The sequence below is a fragment of the Scyliorhinus canicula genome, chromosome 24 (genome assembly GCF_902713615.1).
Source record: "Scyliorhinus canicula chromosome 24, sScyCan1.1, whole genome shotgun sequence".
NCBI lineage: Eukaryota > Metazoa > Chordata > Chondrichthyes > Carcharhiniformes > Scyliorhinidae > Scyliorhinus > Scyliorhinus canicula.
Genome location: NC_052169.1, coordinates 8,709,742 through 8,734,409, shown reverse-complemented (window position 1 = coordinate 8,734,409; position 24,668 = coordinate 8,709,742). Strand labels below are relative to the sequence as shown.

General features: G+C 45.8%; 1 protein-coding gene across 2 annotated transcripts in view; it reads left to right on the top strand.

Annotated features, from left to right (window-relative positions):
- Positions 1–11,600: 11,600 nt before the first annotated feature.
- The window catches only part of csk (C-terminal Src kinase), a 156,860-nt gene continuing 143,792 nt past the window's right edge, over positions 11,601–24,668 (top strand). The window contains exons 1-2 of one of the 2 annotated variants that reach the window (XM_038784101.1): positions 11,609–11,735; positions 19,237–19,285. The gene's annotated coding sequence lies outside the window, so the exon portion shown is untranslated. Of the gene's footprint in view, positions 11,736–19,236; positions 19,286–24,668 lie in introns of both variants that reach the window. The other variant, XM_038784100.1, reaches the window with a different exon arrangement.

Sequence of the window (24,668 nt, the reverse complement as noted above, 5' to 3'; positions counted from 1 at the left end):
CAAAGATGTGCAGGGTAGGTGGATTGGCCACGCTAAATTGCCCCTTAATTGCAAAAAAAGAATTGGGCGCTTTAAAAATGAAAAAAAAGAAAGATTGCTACCCATCAAGCCAAAGTTGATAAACTGGCCATTTGTATCAGTAAGAAGTCTTACACCAGGTTAAGTTCAACAGGTTTCGCTGAGGTCCCAGGTTCGATCCCGGCTCTGGGTCACTGACCGTGTGGAGTTTGCACGTTCTCCCCGTGTCTGCGTGGGTTTCGCCCCCACAACCCAAAAATGTGCAAAGTAGGTGGATTGGCCATGCTAAATGGCCCCTTAATTGGAAAAAAAATAATTGGCTAATCTAAATTTATAAAAAAAAAGTTCAACAGGTTTATTTGGAATCACGAGCTTTCGGAGCGCAGCTCCTTCATCAGGTCCTGAGTGATTCCAAATAAACCCATTGGGCTTTAACGTGGTGTTGTAAGACTTCTTACTGTGCCCACCCCAGTCCAACGCCGGCATCTCCACATCATTTGCATCGGAAAAGTACAGGCACATGCCTAAACCTTCCATTCCCACCCACCGCACGAATCGTCACAGGTGGATGGGAGAATCTGACGGACAAGCAAAAGGTCCATTGTACCCAGGCGGGAATATGCGATCCCGGGACAGGCAAGCAGAACCGGGAAAATCCTACCCACGGTGTTTGGTGGCATCCAAACCCATGCAGTCAGCGGGTAAGCATTCTGCAGTATACTCTCAGTCTATCCGCGACAGCCAGTGTGACATTACCATGGTGTCATTGTGGTGAATGTAATATAGATGTATATATATGATTAATTCACACTGTCTTTGTAAGCGCAGTAGCGCTATCCTACCACTAGGGGGAGTAGCGCTGGGAGCACTCAGGAACTTGTACTGGGCTCCACCCTTGGCTCCGGCCACGACTCCTCCCCCTAGTCAGCCTGAGTTCACTACGAGTTCATCAACGGGTAACAGGTTGGCTCTGAAGTAAGTCGATTAAAGCCTAGATACATATCGGAAACACGTGTCTGGTGAATTGATGGTTCCATCAGTCACATCTTCAGAAGGAATTGTTTTCTGAGCTAACCCAAAGAAAGCATGTATCTATTTAAAACAAAAGAGTGACCACTTCCATGAAAAAGGGAATTAAATTATTTCATCAGAACACATTACTCATGTCGTACATCCTGATTTCTTGGCTTTTGTTCCTTGTGGAACTTTCCCGCAATTCGAGGCAGATTAATTCTCGATAAATCTACAGCAATGATGTTGCAATCCTCCTGTGTAAATGTCAGTGGCCACTGAGGAGATGGAATGTGCTGAATGTTGCCATCCGAACCAACAGCTGTTCCTCGACAGAAACGTGGGAGAAGACGACAGGATTAGTCCGTGTTTCCTGCATTGCAACAGTGACTACGCTTTGAAAGTGCTTCATTGGCTGCACAACGCTTTGAGACATCTGCCGGCCATGAGAAGTGCTCTAGAAATGCAAGCCTTTCCCCTTTTTTCATAAAAGTGAAATACTGCGGATACCGGGAATCTGAAAATGCTACAAAAAAAAACCCAGCAGCCCCGGCAGCGTCTGTGGAGTGAGAACCAGAGTTCACGTTTCAAAACTGCGTGATTCTTCTTCGGGGGGATTCGAAACATAAACTCTACTTCTCTCTCCACAAATGGTTTTCACAGCGTTTTCTGTCCCTTTTGCCCCTTTTTACTAGCTCTCCAACAAGGCTTCGGCTACAAAAGTAACATTAAGGGCTGGATTCTCCGCCCGCCACATTTCTGCTTCACCCCGCCGGCGGGATGCTCCGTTACACCGGCTGGTCAATGGGGTTTCCCATTGTGGGGCTGCCCCACGCCTTCGGGAAACCCCCGGGCTGCCGGAAAAACAGAGCATCCCGCCGGCAGAGAATCCTGTCCTAAATATCAGACACTTTGGAAGCGGGCTACCTGTAAGGGGGCAGCACGGTAGCATTGTGGATAGCACAATTGCTTCACAGCTCCAGGGTCCCAGGTTCGATTCCCGGCTTGGGGCACTGTCTGTGCGGAGTCTGCACATCCTCCCTAATTCTGCGTGGGTTTCCTCCGGGTGCTCCGGTTTCCACCCACAGTCCAAAGATGTGCAGGTTAGGTGGATTGGCCAGGCTAAATTGCCCTTAGTGTTCAAAGTTGCCCTTAGTGTTGGGTGGGGTTACTGGGTTATGGGGATAGGGTGGAGGTGTTGACCTTGGGTAGGGTGCTCTTTCCAAGAGCCGGTGCAGACTCGATGGGCCGAATGGCCTCCTTCTGCACTGTAAATTCTATGAATTCTACGAATTCAGTGGAATTAATTCTAGAATGGATTGGGATAGTGAGGAAACACGAAAACGACTGGAAAAAAATAGGATTGGGTACTTTAAATGAAAGACTAAATTCCGTGCGTCGGATAATAAAGGCAAAGTATACCTTGTGTCTTCTTAATCACTGTATCCACCTGCACTGCTACTTTTTAAAAAACTTTAAAGTGCCCAATTCTTTTTTCTTTGTAATTTAAGAGTACCCAATTATTTTGTTTTCCAATTAAGGGGCAATTTAGCGTGGCCAATCCACCTACACTGCACATCTTTGGGTTGTGGGGGTGAAACCAACACAGATACAGGGAGAATGTGCAAACTCCTCACGGACAGTGACCCAGGGCCGGGATTCGAACCCGGGTCCCCGGCGCCGTGAGGCAGCAATGCCGCCCTTAGCGCTGCTACCATAAGGGGCCGATGTACATGCACACCAAGGTCCCTCTGGTCCTCGGTGCTTCCCAGGGTCCTGCCGTTTATCATGTATTCCCTCGCCTTGTTTGTCCTGTCACTTATCTGGACTGAATTGCATTTGTTGCTGACCAGCCCGTCACTATCCTTCTGCAATCAAAGGCTGTCCTCCTCGCCAATTACCATCCCACAAATTTTCGTATCGTCTTCTCGCTGAATGTCAGCCTGACATGGAAAGCAAAATACAGCAGATGCTGGAAATCCGAAATAAATGCAGGAAATGCTGGATGAGCTCAGCAGATCCAGCAGCGTCTGTGGAGAGAGCAACAGAGTTAACGTTTTGAGCCCAACCTGACGCTTCTTCAGAACTGTGGGTTTTTCATTTGAAGGTAAGACAACGTACATGCAATGGTAACAGGAGGGTATGTGGACATGTCTGACCTGTAGGAAGCCTGCTGTGTTCTGTCCACAGAGTACAGGGGATTATACATCACACCCAGTTTTGTGGTGGGCAGCAATGAGCAGCAGGTTAAGATGTGCCCCCCCATTAGGGCAGCACGGTGGTGCAGTGGGTAGCACTGCTGCCTCACGGCGCCGAGGTCCCAGGTTCGATCCCAGCTCTGGGTCACTGTCCGCGTGGAGTTTGCACATTCTCCCCGTGTTTGCGTGGGTTTTGCCCCCACCACCCAAAGATGTGCAGGGTCGGTGGATTGGCCACACTAAATTGCCCCTTAATTGGAAAAAAATAATTGAGTACTCTAAATTTATTTTTTAAAAAGGAAGATGTGCGCCCATGAAAATGTGCATCACAACAGTGGGTGGACATTTGTGTGTGTGTGTGTGTGTGGGGGGGGGGGGGGGGGGGGAAGGGAAATAAGGATTGGAGATTAGAGGTGAACAATCCTAAAAAATAAGGTTAATGGGGGTTGTTGGGTTACTGGGATAGGTATACGTGGGCTTGAGTAGGGTGATCATTGCTCGGCACAACATCGAGGGCCGAAGGGCCTGTTCTTTGCTGTACTGTTCTAATTCTAATTCTAATTCTAAAAAAAATTGTATTTCTAGATGTCAAATGTTTGTCAATATCTGCCCGGCTGTGCCAGGTAGTCGATTATCTCTATCTGCAAATCCTTCTTTTCTTCTTCCTCCCCTACGGAACTAGATTTTCCGAAACGCATGAATGCCTTTTTTCTCAACTGCTCCTTGTTGTAGCGAATTTCAGAATGTCTCCATTCTCTGGTTTAATGACCTTATTATGTCCATTCATCTTGGATTCTTAGAACATCTTCTCCGCGCCTACTTGATGCCATAAGCACAGGATAGTTCTTGTGGAGCATCAGATGGCGTCCTTGTCCCGAAGCTCCGGGTTCCAGTCCCACCCAAGGACTTGATGGCCGAGGAAGATACGTTCATAACTTCACCAAACAGGTTGAATATCAACCACCAAAGCCTTCTAACATGGGTGAATGGCAGACAGGAAGAGCAGATGAAACTCTGGTCAATGCTAACAGAAGTCAAGCCGCTGGTGAAGTGGAAACCAATGCACGGAGCTTTTCTTTATTGAGAGAGCCGATTGACATCTTCAGTCTCACAGCTCTCTTCCCGCTCAACCCAGTGTCCCAGATATCCCCTATTTATATTCTTTTGACGAGAACAAAAAGGTCAACAAACGAAACAGAAATGGCAGAAACGAGAGGGGGTGACAGCCCCTGGTGTGGCACTGTAACTAAGACAAAATGACAAAAGGAAACGTGACTGATGGCCTGGTGGACGCCTATTCTGTGCTGCTCGCCTGAGCACTTTAGGGATTTGGTTGTTCTTGACCTTAGATTTACTGTTAGGTTTGTCTGTGGAAGACTCTACCCTGGAAGACATTAGAGACTCTTCTGCAGAAGACAGATTCGTAGCAGCAGGGCATTCTTCCACAATCTCTGCTTCAGCGGATTGACCAGGAGTAGCAGCCACAAGATCTGATTGGGATGGATGGTGCTTCCACTTGAGATAGTTCTGTCATACATAGCACTGGCACATCAATACGTGTAGTTAGCAGCTGATCTGAGTGTCGTCTCCACACTAACTCATCTCCAGTCTGTACTGTATAAGAGATTGGACTAACTTGAGCCAATACAGTTGCAGGAACCCACTTCTCGTTGGTGGTATAGCTACGCGCCAACACTTGCTCTCTTTTTTTAAACAAGCGACTTCTCAAACTAACTTCTCTTCTCGTGATCTATGACTGTTGGTTTCATTCTACGATGTCAAATGTCTCTTCTGACATGAGTAAGTCAAAGGTGGTCCTCAGCTTCCTTTTCATTAAGGAGGGGCAATTTAGCATGGCCAATCCACCTAACCTGCGCATCTTTGGGTTGTGGGGGCGAAACCCACGCAAACACGGGGAGAATGTGCAAACTCCACACGGACAGTGACCCAGAGCCGGGATCGAACCTGGGACCTCGGCGCCGTGAGGCCGCAGGGCTAACCCACTGCGCCACCGTGCTGCCTTGTTTACCATTACATAATTTGGACACTCCGAGCCTTATTAAAAGAATAACCATTGGGAGCAGCACAGTGGCGCAGTGGTTAGCACTGCTGCCTCACAGCGCCATGGTCCCAGGTTCGATCCCAGCTCTGGGTCACTGTCCGTGTGGAGTTTGCACATTCTCCCCGTGTTTGCGTGGGACTCGCCCGCACAACCCAAAGATGCGCAGGGTAGGTTGACTGGCCGCGCTAAATTGCTTCTTAATTGGATAAAAAATGAATTGGGTAATCTAAATTTAAAAAAAAGAATAGCCATTCATTCATAAATAAAATTGGGCTAATATCCATTGTGCATATACTCTGAGCTGTTCAACTTCCTGCTGACAATAAAGATAGGACGTTAGATTGCGTCGCTTTAGAGTAGGCCAAGGCACAGTGACAGAACTGTCAGTTTTCAGTATTAGGTTGTGTGCTTAATTCAAGGAGGTCGACAGAAGAATACTTTCCCTGCAGTCAGGGCAGCACTAAACTCGGGAGCATCGCTCCGCTCCTTCTCAAAGCGGCGGAAGGGAATCACATCCTAAAACCAAAAGACAGTTCTCTCTGTAGTTTGGAAACAGTTCTTTCTGCGTTGATTGCAATGTAAAATGATGGTGCGCCCTTAAACCACAGTTCCCAGAGCTGGCTGCCCCTGCTTGTGCTGGGGACACCAACACCTCTCTGTAGTCTCACCTTGTGCCTAATAAGCAAACAGAAAAGTGTCTGCAAAGGTCTAGTTTGCTACAAGCATAGGTGCTAAATTTGGTTGTCTTTTTTTTGCATTACGTATGCTTCTCTTTGTGGTTTAGTGTGTGGACAAAGTGACTGCCAACAGACATTTTAAGTTTCCTGAATGCATTAATTAGAGCTCTAAATTAGCACTTTGCTCAAGCAGTACAATTTTGTCATCATATAGCATAGTGTAAATGTGTGGCGATCATTAGTTGGAAAGAGATTTCGAATGCTGAAGCGCGAATAGCAAATGGTGCACATTAAAGGAAGAATATGGCAACGTTTTATTTAATTGACTGAAACATAAGCAGGAAAATGAAACGAAGGGTTGAATGTCAGCCAATTATTCATTCTGGGCATCACAAATAGCCCATGACTCTGGAACTCTGATTGGTAGCATTCTTCCCCTCCGAGTCAGAAGGTCGCGCATTCAAGCCCAACTCCAGAATGTGAGTCCATCATTATAAAGCTCAGGAGGCTTGAGAAGGAGAATCAAATCGGCACTTTATTTTCAGCCAAAAGAACGGGCCTCAATGCGACGTGCAGCACATAGGTCCCAGACGGTACTGCCGATCCCAATCGGGGCCGGCCTTTAAGGGTTGATTCTGTGAACCTCAGCTGATGGGTCTCCGCTCCTTCAGCGGGGGAGTTCGTATTCCACGTGTCCCGTGGGCGGATCAATTGGATCATCCTGTGGATGTCATGAGACTTGTTACAATCACCAAGGTCGATATTTAGTGCAGTATTGAGGGAGTGTGGCATTGTTGGGGGTGCTGATTTGGATGAGGTATTAATCAGGAGGCCACTCTGCCTGTCTTGGTGATTGAGGGGGACAGTAAAGATCCCACAGGACTATGCAAAGAAGGGTGGTACGGTGGCTCAGCGTTTAGCACTGCTGCCTCACGGCGGCGAGGACCCGGGTTCGATCCTGGCCCCGGGTCACTGTCCGCGTGGAGTTTGCACAATCTCCCCGTTTCCCCGTGTCTGCGTGGGTCTCAAGCCCACGACCCAAGATGTGCAGGGTAGGTGGATTGGCCACGCTAAATTGCCCCTTAATTGGAAAAAAAAATAATTGGGTCCTCTAAATTTATAAAAAAGGACTATGCTGAGAAGAGGAGAGAGTTCTCCCAGCCAATATTCCTTTTTTTAATATACATTTAGAGTACCAATTATTTATACCATTAAATGCCTATCGGGATTTACCTGGGCAGCGACAGTCCTTCAAGGATCTGGGGGCGGGGGCGGTCCCACACCACCCCGACAGGAGCCATGACGTCCTCCAGAAACTGTAATGTCTAATGTCACAGGTTGGCACTTGAGCATTGAAGTGGCTGCTGCCGGGAATGCACCCACTGGAAGCTCAGGATCACTGAGTGAGATTTCCCAGCCCCACCCCACCCGCTTCTCCTACCACCTGTGACAGAGGCTGTAGGTGGCGCATTGGGACTCCTGAGAACTCATTGTTAGCCTGGAAGCACGTCAACCTCGACCCTGAGGGAGGGGACATTCCTGCCTGGCGCCTCCCCCTTGACTCCATTGTAGAGGGATCCCAACCCCCTCTCGTGCCAAGACGGACCATTATAAAGGTTTCTCCACCTGATTGTCATAATCCCCCACAAGGGAAAACCTTCATTGATCTCCCTGTGGAACTTGTGGAGTACGAGCTCCCCAGGTAGCGGGTGGAGACCTACCACCTGGTGCTCGTTATGAGCAAAGGTTAAAAGCAAGCCCAGAACAGGGCCTGTTGAGATAGGTCCTCCCAGCTAGGATAGCACTGGGATTGAGATGTTGCATTATGCACGCCATTGTAAATAAATCTGTCTTACGTTCACCGGCAGCCTCTGTGTCATGATACATATTAAACTGACGTTGCAATGTCTGATATTATACAGTGTGGTTATGAGTTGGACATTTCCCTGTCCAGTATCCGGTGCCTTTATGTCCGCTCTTTATATTTTGGAACACCCAGCCTCTAATATTTTCTGCATTACACGAAACCGAACTCCAGTCTTTGATTTTTGCCCCAAAGATGCTATCTGGACGGATTGGAGAAAAACTCTCCTAAGGCTGATACATAAAGATACGTGATCCCCAGCGCTTCTGATTGGTGGGATCCCATACTGGGGTTCTTACAATGCACTAAACATCCTGTTCTCTTTCAGGTACATCTCATTATTTGCATTTATATAAATTAAATTTAAAAAAAAAAAGTATTTTATTCCAGACATTTTAAAAAATGTATTTTATTACAAACATGTATCAAAACAGGTTACAGCAAATGAACACCCCAGGAAACATACTTTCCAGCAATCAACTATACAGTCTGTACAGATTTTTTTCCTTTATCGCCCCCCCCCCCCCCCCCCACCTCCCCACACTGTGACAAAGAGCTCCTCAAGCACACTCACAAATATCCCCCACCTTTTCTCAAATCCCCCTGCAGAGCCCCTTAACTCATACTTTCTCTTCTCTAATCGCAGGATGTCGTACAGGTCACCCAACCAAGCCGCTACCCCGGCTGGCGATGCCGACCGCCCCTCCAGTAAAATTCCCGCTGTGCAATCAGAGAGGCGAAGGCCAAGACATCGGCCTTCCTCCTCTCCAAGAGCTCCGGCTTCTCTGAAACCCCCAAATATCGCTCCCAAAGGGTCCGGGTCCACCTCCTCCTCCACTATGCTGGCGAAGACCGCGAACACTCCCGCCCAGAATTTTCCCAATTTTTTGCAACCCCAAAACATGTGCGCATGATTTGCTGGCCCCCGCCCACACCTCTGACACTTATCTGCTACCCCCTGAAAGAACCCACTCATTCTCGCCCGAGTCATATGCACCCTGTGCACCACCTTAAACCGTACCAAGATCATCCTTACACAAGAGGAGGTCCCATTTACCTCATCCAGTGCCTCACTCCATACTTCCAAATTGATCTCCCCATCAACTCCCCTTCCCATTTCTCCTTGATCTTCACCACCCGCTCGTGTCCCTGCAGCCCTCTCAGCCACTTGTATATATCCACAATTCTTCCCTCATAAATTAATTTTTTAAGTGTCAAAACATACCAAGTAATACAGAGTAGTATTATATTAAGACCATAAGACATCGGAGCAGAATTAGGCCATTCGGCCCATCAAGTCTGCTCCGCCATTCAATCATGGCTGATATTTTTCTCAGCACAGGAACAGGACCTTCAGCCATCCAAGCCTGCGCTGATCATACTGCCTGTCTAAACTAAAATCTTCTACACTTCCGGGGTCCATATCCCTCTGTTCTCATCCTATTCATGTATTTGTCAAGATGCCCCTTAAAAGTCACTATCGTCCCTGCTTCCACCACCTCCTCCGCCAGCGAGTTCCAGGCCCCACTACCCTCTGTGTAAAAAACTTGCCTTGGACATCTACTCTAAACCTTGCCCCTCGCACCTTAAACCGCTGCTCCCTAGTAATTGAACCCTCTACCCTGGGAAAAAGTCTCTGACTATCCACCATGTCTATGCGCCTCATAATGTTGTAGACCTCTATCAGGTCGCCCCTCGACCTCCGTCGTTCAAGTGAGAACAAACCAAGTTTATTCAACCTCTCTTGTTTTAAAGGATCATCCCTTTAGTCTGAGATGGTGTCCTCTGGTATATTATTCTATACAGAGTACTCTTTTGAAAACCTAAGGAAGAGGGTTGTGGTTATTGAAGATCAATCATCTCAGTTCCATATCATCATTTCAGGGGTTCCTCAGTATAGTGTCCTCGGCACAACCATCTTCAGCTGCTTCATCAAATGATCTTTCTTCCATCAGAAAATCAGGAGTGGGGATGTTTACTGATGAGTGCACTATCTGTGACTCCTGTGATAGTGAAGCAGTCCATGGCCAAATACAACAAAGCCAGGTCAACATCCAGGCTTGTGCTGACAAGTGGCAAGTAACATTTATGCCACACAGTGCCAGGGAATGACCATCTCTAACAAGAGAGAATCTAACCACTGCCCCATGACATTACCAACTTTTAATGCCCCACAATCAACATCCTGGGGTTACCACTGACTAAAAATTGAACTGGACTAGCCAAATAACTACTTTGGCTACAACAGCAGGTCAGAGACTAGGAATCCTGCGGCGAGTAACTCACCTCCTGACTCCCCAAAGCCTGTCCACCACCTACAAAGCACAAGTCAGGAGTGTGATGGAATACTCTTCTCTTGCCTGGATGAGTGCAGCTCCAACAATGCTCAGGAAGCAGCCTGCTGGATTGGCATCCAGTCACAAACATTCACACCTTCCATCAACACACTGTAGCAGCAATGTGTGCCATCTACAAGATGCACTGCAGGAACCCACCAAGACTCTTTAGACAAACCTTTCAAACCCCTAACTGCAACCACCTTGAAGGAAAATTGCAGCAGATACATGGGAACATGAAAGTTACTCTCCAAACCACTTGCCATCCTGACTTACATTGCCATTCCTTCACTGTTGCTGGGTTAAAATCCTGGAACTCAGTTCCTAACAGCACTGAATGTACCTGCACCACAGGGATTGCAGCGGGCAATTAGGGATGGGCAATAAATGCTGGCCTTGCCAGCGATGCTCACATCCCATGAATAATAGAAAGCATGTCAAACATATAGGCCGAGGAGTTTTTGGTGCCATGCTCCCTCCACCCTGTCTGCCCCCAGATTAGATTTGGAAAATATGGTCATCCTATCTGAACCCAAATATTAACCAGTCTTTGTGGTGCATCATATCCACTTTTTATACCAAAGTTTTTGCTGGAATAAAGTACTGAGGACGTGATCAACTTTCATTGTGGCATTCTTTCAATCTCAAGCTGCTTTCTCTGTGTTAACTTTAATTCAGAGTTTGAATTTTCCAGCAATAGCCTCAACCATGGATTCAATCACTGACCAGTGAATTATTTGGTGACACTGATCTGTTGCCTTCTCCTATCCCAATATGGTGGACAGAGTGGCCTCCTGTTGTGCCGTAGAATGTTCCATACCTGCTAAATTTTCTAAATACCTGGATAGGAGGGATGCGCAGTGGTGCCAGGAGAGGGTGGGGTATGGGCAGCATGCTGGCGCGGGGGTTAGCATTGCTCCCAGGTTCGATCTTGGCTCTGGGTCACTGACCGTGTGGAGTTTGCACATTCTCCCCGTGTTTGCGTGGGTTTCGCCCCCACAACCCAAAGATGTGCAGGGTAGGTGGATTGGCTACGCTAAATTGTCCCTTAATTGGAAAAAATGAATTGGGTAATCTAAATTTATAAAACAAAAGGAGGGCCTGCTGTGGGGGAGGGCCAGCAGGGACAGGATGGGCCGCAAGGTTTTCTTCCTGGCGGTGACGATGCCATGATTCCATTGGGGGATGCGGAGCTGCGCGGCGATTGGCGGTCCGGCTGGCGGTCCTTGGCCAATGGGGAGGCGGGATTGTCCGATTGGTCCAATCGCCGACCAATCAAAGGCGGGCGCAGGCGGGGGGAGGTGAGCGATTGGCCGGTTGGCCGGACCTCTGGGGATTGTGATAGGACGGCGCCCACGTCGGTCAAAGCGGTTTGGTCCAATGAGGCGGCGGCAGACTGGGGGGGGGGACGGGGGGACGGCGCGGATTGGCGGAGGGCTGGCGGTGGGTGCCGCCCACGTGCGGCTCCGGGGCGGTTGTGCGGAGCGAGGGAGCAGCGCGAGAGGCGGCGGAGGGAGCCGGAGCCGGGAGCAGAGACACAGCCGGACAGGCAGCGCCTTCCCTCAGCCGGTCAGTGCCCCAACCGACAAGCGAGGCCTCCAGCCGCCTGGCGGCACCTCACCCCCCCTTCCCCGGGGCCGTGCGGCCGAGCCGGGTGGTAGCGGCTTACCTGAGGCCTGGTGTGTGTGTGTGTGGGAGGGACTGCAGCCGCTCGCTGTTTATAAGGAAGTAACCGGGGAGGAGAGCGCCCGGCCCGGCCTCCCGGGGAGGAGCAGTCCCGATTGGAGCTGGGGTGGGGGCCTGCTCTCTTCCTCCCCCTTGATTGGATTGGGGGGGGGGGGGGTCAGTTCTCTTACCCCCCCCCCCCCTTTTTGATTGGGGGGGGGGGGGGGGTCTGTTTCCCTCTCTTTCCCCCCCCCCCCCCCCCCCCCTTTGATTGGAACTGGGGTGGGTCTTTTTCTCTCCCCCATTTTGATTGGAACTGGGTTGGGGGGGTCTGTTCTCTTTCTCCTCCCCCCCCCCCCAACCCCTTTTGGAGCTGGGTAGGGGGGTTTGTTCTTCGCCCCCCCCCCCCCCCCCCGATTGTAGCTGGGGAGGGGGTTTGTTCTTCATTTTGTTTCCCCCATTTTGATTGGAACTGGGTTGGGGGGGTCTGTTCTCTTCTCTCCCCACCCCCCGATTGGAGCTGGGGAAGGGGTCTGTTCTCTCCCCCCCCCCCCCCCCGATTGGAGCTGGGGAAGGGGTCTGTTCTCCCCCCTCCCCCCCCTTGATTGGAGCTGGGGAAGGGGTCTGTTCTTCCCCCCCCCCCCTTGATTGGAGCTGGGGAAGGGGTCTGTTCTTCCCCCCCCCCCCCCCCCCGATTGGAGCTGGGGAAGGGGTCTGTTCTCCCCCCCCCCCCCCCCCCCTTGATTGGAGCTGGGGAGGTGGTCTGTTCTTAGCCCCCCCCCCCCCCCCCCCCTTTTGATTGGAGCTGGAGTGAGGGGCTTTTTACACGCTTCCCCATTTTCCCTCTTTGGTGGGACCTGGGATGTGGTTCTCTCCCCCCCCCCCTTTTGATTGGAGCTGGAGTGAGGGGCTTTTTACACGCTTCCCCATTTTCCCTCTTTGGTGGGACCTGGGATGTGGTTCTCTTCCCCCCCCCCGAATTTGATTGGTGCTGGAGTGAAGGGAGGGGTGTGTTAACCCCCCCCCCCACACTTTCGTGGGAGCTAGGGTGGGGGTCCATTCCTTCCCCCTCTTTGGAAGCTAGGGTGGGGATCTGTTTCCTCCCCGTCTGCCTTTTCCGCACCCCCACCCGCGTGATGGGTGTTGCGCCGGGGTGTCCTTCATCTCCCTCCCCTCTCAGCCCCCATCATTGGGAGCTACGTGGCACAGCCAGCTTTTGCTCCACACTACTGTCAACCCATGCTCCCAGGTGGAACTGGAGGTCTAATTCGGGCTAAGTGGAGATGGGTTCTCTGAGGTGGAGGCCTTCCTGGTGGAACTGAAGCCCTTCTCTCCCTTGATAGCAGTGAGGCAGTTGGCTCCTCCTGCCTTCTCATCGCGCCTGGCCACAAGGGGCATGGAACTCTAAGCTCGGAAATGGGGTGGTGGTACCCATGCCTGTACACTTGTTGAAGCTTCAGACAAACGCCTCTTGCAGTTCCCCAAATACAACCTGGCTAGTGAAGCGTTTCTTTGCCAAGCTGCATCAGCCCATCTCTGTACAAAAAAAAACCCCTGAAAATCTTCCACCTCCCTCTCCTAACTTCCTACTGCGTTCTGTTAAATTGAATTTTTTACTAAAATGTAATTATGAATGAAAACCAATTGTGAGGTTGAAAAATCCGCTTCTCTTTTTATTCTGAGCGTGATTTTAAATATATCTATTTTATTAAATGTAAAGTTATTGTGGAAGAAAAACACCAACAGATTCTTGCATTATATAATGAGGTAGTAAAAAAGGCACGCATTTATTTAGTGCGTTTAATGACCTCACAATGTCCTCAAGTGCCTTGGATGTTGCACTATAGAAAGGCACAGTGAATGTACAGCATTAATTCAGCAGGTAGATGCCAGCGAGGGGAGACTACCGAATAGTTACTAAATGCCTGAGGAGGTTCTGCAGTAAGAGGTTTTTGAGATTGTGAGGGATTTCAAAGGGCAAGACTATTTTCTGATGTTGGGAGTTTTGTGGTGAGCGGGTCAGTAGTTTAAAGTTCTCATTGTGTTGTGGTTGACAGTTTTATATACCGAGGAGTTGTTGTAGTTTGTTTATGTGAGTGGTTGAGGCAGAGACCACTGCATCGTATAAGGAAAATTGGGTAAACATTCACCGTCGAGAAATGAGAAGAGTCAGTGGTGGTATCTAATTTTGGTTGCTCATAAACAGCTAGTCCAGATTTGATCAGTGTAGTTGCCTCCTGTATTCTATAAATCTATGCTTGGGATGCATTTCTTGATGGGGAGGGTATGTCGTTTGGCATCAATTGCATTGATGTAACTTTCCAAACCCACTTACATTTAGCAGAAAGAACGTGGCTTGAAGTGGAGAATTAATTTTGAGGTTTGTTTTTAATCCTTTTTCTCAGGGCTCCTCCATTCAAGATTCACCAAATATAGTTTGTTGACTGAACTGTTCACTTGGAGCAAATGTTAGCAGTGGAATTTTGTACTAAAGAAAGGCATAGAATCATATCCTGGGCTAGGTTTTGGATTTGTTTATTGTCACGTGTAACGAGGTACAGTGAAAAGTATTTTTCTGCGAGCAGCTCAAACAGATCATTTCGTAAATGAAAATAAAATAAAAAATATACATAATAGGGATACACAAGGTACACAATGTAAATACATAGACACCGGCATCGGGTGAAGCATACAGGAGTGTAGTGTTAATCAGGTCAGTCCATAAGAGGGTCATTTAGGAGTCTGGGAAGAAGTGGGAAGTAGCTGTTTTTGAATCTGTTTGTGTGTGTTCTCAGACTTTAGTATCTCCTGCCCGATGGACGAAGGGAAGAGGAGTAAGCCGGGTGGGAGGGGAAAGCTGCCCGCTTTCCCAAGGCAGTGGGAGGTGTAGATAGAGCCAATGGATGGGAAGCAGGTTTGTGTGATGGACTGGGCTGTGTTTACGACTCTGAAGTTTCTGGTGGTCTTGGGCCAAGTAGTTGCCATACCAGGCTGCCATACAGCCAGATAGGATGCTTTCTATGGTGCATCTCTAAAAGTTGGTAAGAGTTAATGTGGACATGCAGAATTTCTTTAGTTTCCTGAGGAAGTATAGGTGCTGTTGTGCTTTCTTGGTGGTAGAGTCGATGTGGGTGGACCAGGACAGCTTTTTGGTGATGTGCACACCTTGGAATTTGAAGCTGTCAACCATCTCCACCTCGGACCAGTTGATGTAGACAGGGTTGTGTACAGTACTTTGCTTCCTGATGTCAATGACTAGCTCTTTAGTTTTGCTGGCACTGAGGGATAGATTGTTGTCGTTGCACGACTCCACTAGGTTCTCCATCTCCCTCCTGTATTCTGACGCGTCGTTGTTTGAGATACGACCCACTGTGGTCTTGTCACATCAAACTTGTCGAAGCAGTTGGAACCAAATTTTGCCATCTGTATGTGTGTACAGGGCATATAGTAGGGGGTTAAGTACGCAGCCTGTCGGGGCCCCGGTATTGAGGGCTATCGTGGAGGAAGTGTTGTTTATTCTTACTGATTGTGGTCTGTGGATCAGAAAGTCGAGGATCCAGGTTGCATTTGGGAAGAGTTTATACAAGCAAGCAGAGAAGTGACCATTCTGCCTGACATATTTGTGCCAATTTCATATCAGTCGTCTCTAGTTCTGTTTCTCTGCTCTCCATTGTGCCTTAAACACCAAAAATATTAATCTGATTCCCTCTTTAAATGCTGCTTTTTATTGGAACTTTTATTACTATGGGGTGGCACAGTGGGCTCACAGCACCAGAGATCCGGGTTCGATTCCAGCCTCGTGTGACCGTCTGGAATTTGCACACGCTCCCTGTCTCTGCGTGGGTTTCTTCTGGGTGCTCCGGTTTCCCCCCACAGCCCAAAGATGTATAGGAAAGGTGGATTGGATTGGCCATGCTAAATTGCCCCTTAGTGCCCAAAGATGTGTAGGTTACGTTAAGGGGTTTTAGAGATAGGGCGGCAGGTGGAGTGCTCTTTTTGGGCAGACTCGATGGGCCGAATAGTCTCCTGCACTGTCGGGATTCTATGATTTATATTTCTGGTGATGCATTACTTTGTTCCAATAATACATGCATGCGCTTTCTTTTGTGATTGCTCACAGTTTTTAAGTGTGGTGATTACTCTAAAGGTTCGTAATCCTATTGAGTCAAACTTGATCATAGAATTATAGATTAGTGTAGCACAGAAGATTTGACCCATCAGTCCTTTGAAGACTCTTTGAAAGAACTATCCAATTCGTTCACACCCCCAGTCATTTTTCACTGCTCTGTTAACATTTCCCTTCAAGTGTTTATTCGCTTCTCTTTTGGAAGGTAGTGTTGAATCTGCTTTCACCACCCTTTCAGGCAGCGCGTTCCAGATCATAGCAACTTGCTGCGTAAAAGATCTTCCCACTGATTTATTTTACCAATTATCTGCAATCTCAATTTTTTTTTTTGATTCCATAAAAACATATGAAATCGAAGCATGACTGGGTTATTTGTCCCTTTGAGCCCATTCCACCAGTTAGTACAATTATGGTTCCAATTTCCTGCACCATTCCCACATCCCTTAATTCCTTCAGTATCCAAACCCCTTTGCCAGTGGAAATAGCTTCTCTTTATTTATTGTATCAAAACTCCTCAATTAAATGTCCGCTTGCTCTTTTCTGTATCTTGTTATCTGAATTCCACGATCATGGCCTGAGTACGTGCTGGGGAAATGGCTGGAGTTTCATTCAGTGAATTTGCAATTTATGTGCAAGAAAAGTGTGCGAGCTGCATTGATACTAAATCTTGAATACATAAATTATTGAGCAGCTAATGAGTTATGCTCCTTAAACCTTGTTTAAATAATTTAGATCGCGCAGAGCAAACGGAAACTAAAATGTTTGCCTTTTGGATTGTGGATTCATGCTGCAGTATGTTTTTCATGAGTGTCTTTCTCCGCATCAGCAACAGAAGCATTAACTTGAGTATTCACCTTTGAGTGTGCCAGGTACTCAGCGGAGACGGGTAGGACTGGTAGATTTGAGTTATGCTACTATTTTTTTTTCTGGCAAAACCATATGAGCGAATTATTGTTATATTTTAATACTTGCAAGGAACTGATGGTGAAATAGAATTTCAGGGAAATATAAAAATTGCACTTCTCAAAAAACAGTTGCATTTCTGCTGATGTTCGACTGATCCCAGTCTATATTCATCTGTTTTTTTCTGTTCTATTTTATGCTGAAATTTAGGGAAATAACTAATTCTTCACATGGGTATCGAGAATGTTAAAATTTCAATCTAAATGGGGGGGGGGTGCCCGGTTACGTGAATTACTTGTGTATTTCTACCCCAATTGAGCACTCTGAACCATTTCAAATGTGTGAAAGGTTCACCCAAATTAACTTCTTTTAATACTCGAAGTATGCTTTAAGGCAAAAAAGGTTATTTAGCTCAACACTGTATGAAATAGCAACATAAAATGAAGTTTCAGAATCGTCAAAATTGGCCTCTAATCATATTTTAATGGCCCCGGCTTTGGGTCACTGTCTGTGTGGAGTTTGCACATTCTCCCCGTGTCTGCGTGGGTTTCGCCCCCACAACCCAAAAATGTGCAGAGTAGGTGGATTGGCCACGCTAAATTGCCCCTTAATTGGAAAAAATAATTGGGTAATCTAAATTTATTAAAAAAAAAAAAAAATATTTTAATGGTGGTCAGGTGCTTTTTGCAGTTTGTAGCTGTCAGATGGAATTTAGGTGTTGAGATATAATCTTGTCAATTTTCTTCTGCATTCTATTTAAAATGGAGGAATCTTTGTTCTCACTTGCATGTGTAGATTGACGTGATTGCATCCGATTATAATGCAGAGTTTGTGTTGTTTTTGATTCTAAACTAGGATTCCACCACTAGCAGACACAGTTTACAATCTTTCTGCTCATGTCTTTACTTCTGGATTGGTAGAAATTTCCATGCACCGGAAACCATTGAAGAGATTTAGTTTTTTAGTAAGCACAGGAGTGAGTACTCCAATCTTAACAATATCAGAAATTCTTGGAACACTCTGCATATTTTTTAAAGTTCATTTACGGGATGTGGGCAGTCCTTTCGGTGTAGGCACTTCCAGTGTGCTGTTAGGGAGGGAGTTCCCGGCTGTTGCCTCAGTGACACTGAAGGAATGACAATATATTTCCAAGTTGGGATGGGGAGTGACCCTTGTGGAACCCAAACTGAGTGTCCGTGAGCAGGTTATTGCTGAGTAAGTGCCGCTTGATAGCACTGTTGATGACTCCTGTCATCACTCAGCTGATGATGGAATCTACAGTGCAGAAGGAGGCCATATGGCCCATCAAGTCTGCACCAGTCCTTGGAAAGAGCACCCTACTTAAGCCCACGCCTCCACCCTATCCCAGTAACCCGACCTAACCTTTTGGACCCTTGGGGGCTATCTATCATTTAAAAAAAAATTTAGATTACCCAATTATTTGTTTTCTGATTTAAGGGGCAATTTTAGCGTGACCAATCCACCTGCACATCTTTGGACTGTGGGAGGAAACCAGAGCACCTGGAGTTGGGTTGTGGAGGGGAAACTCACACAGACATGGGCAGAATGTGCAAACTCCGCACGGACAGTGAGCCAGGGCCGGAATTTGTACCTGGGTCCTCAGTAGCAGTCCCAGTGCAGATCATTGTGCCACATGCTGCCCCTGGGGGCAATCTATCATGGCCAATCCACCTAACCTGCACATCTTTGGATTGTGGGAGGAAACCAGAGCACCCGGAGGAAACACACAGACACGGGGAGAAAGTGCAAACTCCACACAGACAGTCATCCGAGGCTGGAATTTAACCCGGGCCCTGGAGCTGTGAGGCAGCAGTGCTAACCATTGTGCCACCGTGGTGCCTGGAGAGTAGACTGATAGGACGGTAATTGGCCGGTTTGGATTTGTCCTGTTTCTTGTGTACAGGGCACAGTGTGGTGTGAGAAATGGAATCCAGGTTTCATTGATCAAACATATAGAACACAGAACATAGTGTAGAATGAGGCCATTCGGCCCATCGAGTTTGCGCCGACCCACTTAAGACCTCACTTCCACCCTATCCCCGTAGCCCACTAACCCCATCTAAACTTTTTGGCCACTAAGGGCAGTTAATCATGGCCAATCCACCTAACCTTCACATCTTTGGACTGTGGGAGGAAACTGGAGCACCCGGAGGAAGCCCATGTAGTCATGGGGAGAACATGCAGACTCCGCACAGACAGTGACCCAGCGGGGAATCGAACCTGGGACCCTGGCGCTGTGAAGCCACAGTGCTATCCACTGTGCTACCATGCTGCCGTTTCAGGTCAGTCCTTCAAGATGGAATGTTTTTTCCAGAATTTTGGGGTTTTTACTTTTACATTTATGCTTGTTTTCAGTGTCTGGATTCCTGCAGCTTGTGTATACTCCTAGGAGGAATATTTAACTGTAAGTTGCTGCTACGTCAGTTGTGCATTTTTTAAAATCTCAATGTTTTCAGGCAGCAGCATGTTTGTTTATGATTTCATAAGTATGTCTAATGCCTGAAGGTTATGCTTAACTACGCTGTTTTTACATGACCATAAAGTTATGTTGGAACTGCTTAAGCTATACATTATAACTTGCAAAGAATCATTGCATTTCAGTGAATCTAGTTTATTGACTGACCTGCACATGATGCCCCATGGATGGCATCAAGAGAATTATTTAAAAAAAGGATCTATTGTGTTGTATAGACTCTTTTAAAAAAAACTATATAACTCTTTCCACTGAGTGAATTTTTTAAAGGGCATACAAAATCCGTGGATGAACATTGTTCTAATTTCTGGCATCTCCATATGCAGTGTGCTTTTTCAGTGCTTGTCTTGGGTGTCACAATATTTAACTCTCCCAAACTCTACAGCTCACCCACATTAGGCAGCAGTTCTGTACTCTTGCTGATGTTGATAATGACCCCTCTAATCAGAGGACTGATTGATGGTATAATTCACAATTTGGACAGATTTCTCTCAAAAGTGTGAATTTTAAAAAGCAGTGCGTTTGTGATTGTAAAGCTTTGGTTTCCCCTCATTTTTCAGCAGCTCTCACTTTGGCGTTCAGAAGTCAAATCAAATTGACATGCTTGCCTCTCAATGGCCCTTTAATCTGACACATGCCTATTGCAACACAAAAGCTTGCATTCAGTGAGTCATTAGCTTAATTCTTGATGGGAACAAAATGCCTGAGTTAAATTCTTCAGTTAAGTATGCGCTGCTCAAAATGCGTTTGAGTGGGGGGGGGGGAAGAGAAGGAAATGCTAATAATTTACCTATGTAGAAATGTGGAAAGTTTCTGTTGAATTGCTCTATTGTCCCGAAGAACATAATGCTGTCGGGTTTTGCCTCCTTCAATTTGTTTTTGACAAAATGCAAATGTAAAATTTGAATGAGGCCGATGGTGTTGCTTGTTGAAGAGACCCTCGATGTTGTACAGTAAAAAGCTGTGGATTCAGTTATTGTTTTCAAATATTGTGTGTTTCTGCAACAATTAGTGCTTGTTCAGAAAACAGTTTTTAGATTTTTTTAATGGAATGTTGGTATGGTTAATGATGGGTTTTGCAGGTTTTACAGTATTGCAGACAGCACCTACCTCCAAGACAATCAAGCACTCGCCCCCAGAATCATCCAGACTCGAAATGCTAGCACCCTTTCCTCTCCACAGATGCTGCTGAGATTGTCCAGTTTTTTTCTGTTTTTGAATCAAGCACTGACCTTGGCTGCTGATTTAATAGGCTTACGGTCATCTTCATATATGCTTTGTGGCTGTTGGTGTGGTAGCCTAGTTGTTAAATTACTAGATTAGCGATCCAGACAATATGGGCTCAGATTCTATTATGGCCATTGAAGAATTTAAAATCAACCAAGACGACCGGATTGTTGTAAGAGCCTTGTTGGCTTGCATGCTTGCTTCATTTGCCCTATATGCAACTCCTGGTCCCACACTAATGCGGTTGACTTGTAACTACCCTCTGATGTCGCTGAGTAAGCCACCCACTTGTGCGAAAACAGGGATGTGCAATAAATTCCAGTCTCACCAGAGACACCTACATCCTGAGAGTGAATAATATAAACCATACTCCAAGTGTTTTAATTACTTTTGTAAATTGTGCATTGGTTACCAGATCTCTTGACTCACTTTATGTTTGCCATTATCCACAAAATTAGATTTGTAGAGTTTATTTTGAAAGTACCTGCAAGCTTGCCAATAGATTAGTAACATTAATTGAAATTCATACTGTCTGAATAATTTCTAGTGCACTTCATGTTGTGCTCTTTCTGATGTTTTTTGGCACCTCTATATGTACATTTCTTGCTACTGTTTACAACACATCAATTGTTCACTGGCTGTTGTCAGCATTTGCATTACTCAAGGTCGATGGGAATGAACTTTTGTACAGCACTTTGTAATATTTGTACATTTCTGATGGAATTTTGTAGTTCATTGAAGTTTGGATATTACATATAAATCATTTTGTTAAAAGGTAAAATGAGCGATAAACTAAGCAGCTTGAATGCTTAATTTGTTTTTTCCTTGCATAAATTTTCTTTTTAGACTCACTGAAATATGGTGTTTCAAAGTTAACCGGAGATTGGAATTGTTCTATTGACTTAGGTGCTTGTGTGATTTGATAAGACATGAATCTAGAGGAACTTCTTTTTACATGCTTGTTAGCAGAATTATAATTTCTTTAAAAAACATTGAACTGCATTTTGTGCGATGTTGCTTAATATAGTCCTTTTTTCTGCCCCCCCCCCCCCCTTCATGTTAATTACAAACAGTTTTGGGATTTTCTTAATTTGAAATGAATATTGAAATAGGGCATCTTCAGTTGGGCAACTGTCCCATTCATAAAACAGAAATATCCAAACAGCTCCAACAAGTTATTAATCAGGAAAAATGTCATTGTTCTGTCCGGTTGGAATTCTTTTGACTGGTGGCAGCATAGTTTTAAAATGTGCAGTTAACAGAAATGTGACATAGAATAATAAATAAATTTAGGATTTGAGCACATAATTGAGGTTAACCGTTCTGTGCAGTGCTGTTTTATGGGATGAGTTTCAAAACTGGCCCAATTTGCCGTCGGATGGCTGTAAAAGATTCCAGGGCACCACCCGAGCAGAAGCAGTAGAGTTATGGGGCCCTGCGCGACATTCAGATCTCATTTAACATGAGCAAAGAATTGACCTCGTCATCTGTCCCACTGTTTCTTGTTTGCGCTGTGTATAAATTGATTGCAGTATTTGCTTACCTTCAAAAGTCATTAATTTTCCAGGTGGTGCAGTGGTTCAATCCCGGACTGGGTCACTGTCCATATGGAGTTTGCACATTCTCCCCGTGCCTGCAGGGGTCTCACCCCCACAACCCAATGATGTGCAGGGCAGTTGGATTGACCACGCTAAATTGCCCCTTAATTGGGGGATTTAAAAAAAAAAAGTCATAAATTTTCCATGACATGTTTTTGGATGTTCTGAGGACCCATAACAGGACTGTTCTTACATCTTGAAGTTATGCATCTGTGAATGAGGATAGCTTCCTGGTTTAGTTTTGTAAAGCTTGCAATAACTAATTTTGGCGATTAAACATTTTATCAACTGAACTTCAAAATATTTAAGGCCATGTTTTGACATATTAATGCACAGGGCAGTTAAGAGAAAAACACCTGCAAGGGCATGTAAAAACTGGACCCTATCAGTGTAAATCATATATTGCTTAGAAATGTCTCCCTGTTGCTCGGAGCAAAGATGATTAATATTTATATGATTTCCCAGCACAGGAAATTATTTTACCTGCATTCCTTGATCTCTGGTCCAGTCAGTGCTATGCCTGATTAATTCCCCTTTGCATGTCTGTTCTTAATACAAGGCTAAACAGGGGTTAGGGCAACTCGGGGATGAACAAAATCTTGAAGGGAGATTGGTGAGGAAAGGGCTGGATTTGTGGAATCAGAATCACTGCTTCTGATGTTTTCCATACATTCCATTGACTGTTTGGACATTCTTCGCTTCTAATTTTAAGCTTGACGCAGTGGCACAGAGGAAGCCAATCTGTTGTCAATCTAGCAGTGGCAAACCAAGGGCAAGCTAAATGACTGACTAGCTGACTTTATGAATAGACATGACACAGACAGCTTGAGCTGTTCAAACAAGACAGTTTTCCAATATAGTACAATATGCTGGCATACATAGTCTGTAGATATAATGGTTTATAAGACATGTTGCCTTATATAAGCCTCATAGGGATAGCATCTATGAAATCTGTTGGGGTTATCACTCAGCAAACAGTTGTAAAGTGTTAGCATTTGGTGATGTATTTATAAAGTAGGACTTACTTGGATTCTTGTATGTTACTGCTTGGTGTTCTGTTTCTAAATTGTATCCCAGACTGCAGGCATTTAAGCATGATTTTAAAAGTGATTTTATAACATTTACAACTTTTATCTCCAGGGTTACAAATTGGAGCAAAGATAAGTTGAGTGTCTCAATAAAGGTCGCCATTATTTCCTTAATTATGCCTGAAGCTTTGATTGTGATGCATATTCTCCCAGCCTGACATTGCTTTAAAGAAGAACTATGTCTCATTGACCATCAGTCAGAAAAATAGGGAATAATTATTTGCAGGCACAATGCATGTGTTAGCGGCAAGCAGACTGAAGATCATTGTCTGTTATGCTAATCACTAACGATGAAATGAAATTGCAAATAGTGATATGAATGTATCTTCTATTTGGATATTTGACCTGTAATGTTTTACAGTACGGATAATATTCCCGTACCAGCCTCCCCGGACAGGCGCCGGAATGTGGCGACTAGGGGCTTTTCACAGTAACTTCATTCAAGCCTACTCGTGACAATAAGCGATTTTCATTTCATTTGTAAACTGAAATTCACTCATTCTCATGAATCGAGAATCTCTTCAGGATATAACAGTTATGAAATTTTTCCCAGATTATTTTAATCTTGTCTACTCCTATGAATCTCAGTATTTGACATTCTAGTCTTCTGTTAGTCTTCAATGTAATTTCTTCGCTAATAAACTCTCAACATTATTTAAATTTTATTAAGATTGTAGTGAAGATGGTTTAGAGTGATTCATGAGGCTGTCGTTTAATCTAGGATCCTGAAGCTATCTCAACTCTGACAAATTATAGCCTTTCTACTCCAGTCATCGGTATTGTATAGTGCAATAATTGTGATTCTTTTATGGCTGGGAAATGAGAATATTTTACACTCGCTGTAACATGTGGGATAGTTTGTATTTACTGCATATTGAAGGAAAACATTAAGCCAGACAGACCAGGTGGGTGCAGTTTTGGTTTCTGGGCTATAAGAGGGTAAACAGCCAGGTTTGTACTTCCACGAGCTGTCTAATGAATCCTTCTGAAACGCACTAGAGTAGGACTATTTGGTAAGAGCAGGATATGATGCACAGCTCTCTAACACGCTGGTGCATTGCCTTAATTTTGGCAGAAGGCATGATCTCTCTGGCTTGGGCTGCTCTTGCTGCAATTGTGTGGTGCGAAGTGTAAAGGAAGATGGGGAAAATTGTTGGTGCTGTGAGCTTCTCAGTTGTGAACTTGGTAGGAGTATATTACAGGCCCCCGAGCAATACTTCCAAAGTGGGGCATAGTATAAACCAAGAAATAAAGGGCTTGTGAGAAGGGCACATTGGTAATCATGGGTGATTTTAGCATACATATTGACTGGATTAATCAATTTGGCAAGGTTAGCCTCGAGGGAGATTTCATAGTGTATGAGGGACTGTTTCTTAGAGCAGTATGTTATGGAGCCAACCA